The following is a 2,113-nucleotide window of genomic DNA, read 5'->3' on the forward strand; positions in this document are numbered from 1 at the left end:
TATTACAGCAAAACCAAGAGAAACAAGGTAAAGAGAGCTCCAGCCCGGTCGGGCTAGAACTCTCCCCAACCGGATCGGTCTGTATGCCAAGTCTCCCTTTAGTTTTATTATATAATAGATAAATCTGACAACTATGTGACGAACTACTACTCCCTAACAATATTCGATTCTATGCCCTAACTATAGGCTTTATCATAAAGGAAAGTCTTAAGCCTACTCTTAAATGTGGACACGGTGTCTGCCTCCCGGACCCAAACTGGAACCTGGTTCCACAGGAGAGGGGCCTGATAGCTGAACGCTCTAGCTCCCGTTCTACTTTTAGAGACTCTAGGAACCACCAGTAACCCTGCATTCTGGGAGCGTAGTGCTCTTGTAGGGTTGTAAGGTACTATGAGCTCTTTAAGATAAGATGGAGCCTGACCATGAAGAGCTTTGTAGGTGAGAAGAAGGATTTTAAATTCTATTCTAAATTTTACAGGAAGCCAATCTTTTCCTGGTTCCCGTCAGAACACGTGCTGCAGCATTCTGGATCAGCTGAAGAGTCTTTATGGACTTTTCCGAGCAGCCTGATAACAATGAATTGCAGTAATCCAACCTAGAAGTAACAAATGCATGGACTAGTTTTTCTGCATCATTTTTAGACAGGATATTCCTGATTTTTGCAATATTACGTAGGTGAAAAAAGGAGATCCTTAAAATTTGCTTTATCCACCCCGACAATTGTAAATGGAGGTAAGTCAGGAGTAATTTGTTCTTTTGGCAGGTCAGCCATCTTTTGCTTGCACATTTGTCCTTTGAGATGCTTGCAAAACACACAACTTGACAAGATTTTTCTTGCCGCTGCATTGACATGTGTGATCCAATATTTTTCTCCCAACCTGGAGAGGATGTGACTTCTCCCCCCATGCCTTATCTGTTCATGTATATGTCGGAGAATTAACATTGAGATATGCTGATCTTCTGACAGGATGATTGGGTGTTTGCTTTCTTCTGGCATAGCCGCCCTGGACAGCCTTCCACCGCCTCTCAATAGTCCATCTCCTACAACAGGGTTGAGCTTGTAGATGGAACTACTCTTTTTCACAGATTTTCCAGACATCAAAGCGCAAATCTCATCATTGTATCTTTCCTTTTGGCAGAATTGGATGATTGCACTTTCTGCCATCAGTTGACAAAGTTTGTCCCATTAAGCCTCTGGCTTTCGACATTTCCAGATCCATGAAATTGGGATCCAGACGAGTATGCAACTGAAGTTTCTTTCTTTTTCAACTCAACTCCAGTAGAGCCTTCTTGATCTTCAGTATCCATGATACTGCAGTTTTCAGTCTCTTCCAATCAGAGTAATACATGATCAGCTGGCTGGTTGCACTGTTCTGTAAGCTTATTGCATTTGCAGAGATCTCCTTCTTGACTACTGGATCACCTTCATCAATAGTGGCCTCCACCTTGCAATTCATCCATGTTTCCTTTGCATGCCACAAGAATTCTGGACCTGACAACCATGTCTTGTCGTTCAAAAGCTTGTGGACTGTTACACCTCTAGATGCATCATCCGCAGGATTTTGTGACGTGTGGATATATAGCCATTGGTCTACGTTTGAAGCTTGCTTGAACTTTTCTTCTTTGCCCTCAGCATCTCTTTCATTAAAATCATGTTTGTACTGCTTTTCCAATAGCAGCTTAAGCGACTCCACATAAACTTTGTTTACAGTGGCAATAGGACAGTCATCATCACTAAGGTTGCCTTTCAAATCTCCACATGAGCCATTGATAACCCACCCCAGTAGGGTCTTAATGGCAAAGGGTCCATCTCCTTGGCTGTTAACAACTTCCCATGGTTCCAGCAACTTTGAGGCGTTGGTACCAATTAACAACTCCACTTCAGCCTGTATTTCAGGGATGTCAATCTGATCAAGGTAGGACCAATTTGTGAGGTTTTCCTTATTGATAATGTTTGTTGTATTCACCGGCATTGTTTTTTGTGTGTAAACATTTGGAAGACTGTGATACCTTTTATCATTAAGGCTAGATATTTCAAGTCCCTTCACAATGTATGTTGACACAGATGTCTTTGGGCTCATTGTTAACAAACATATCCTTGATTTTTTCCCAG

This window comes from Etheostoma cragini, chromosome 11, assembly GCF_013103735.1.
Source record: "Etheostoma cragini isolate CJK2018 chromosome 11, CSU_Ecrag_1.0, whole genome shotgun sequence".
NCBI classification, from domain to species: Eukaryota; Metazoa; Chordata; class Actinopteri; order Perciformes; family Percidae; genus Etheostoma; species Etheostoma cragini.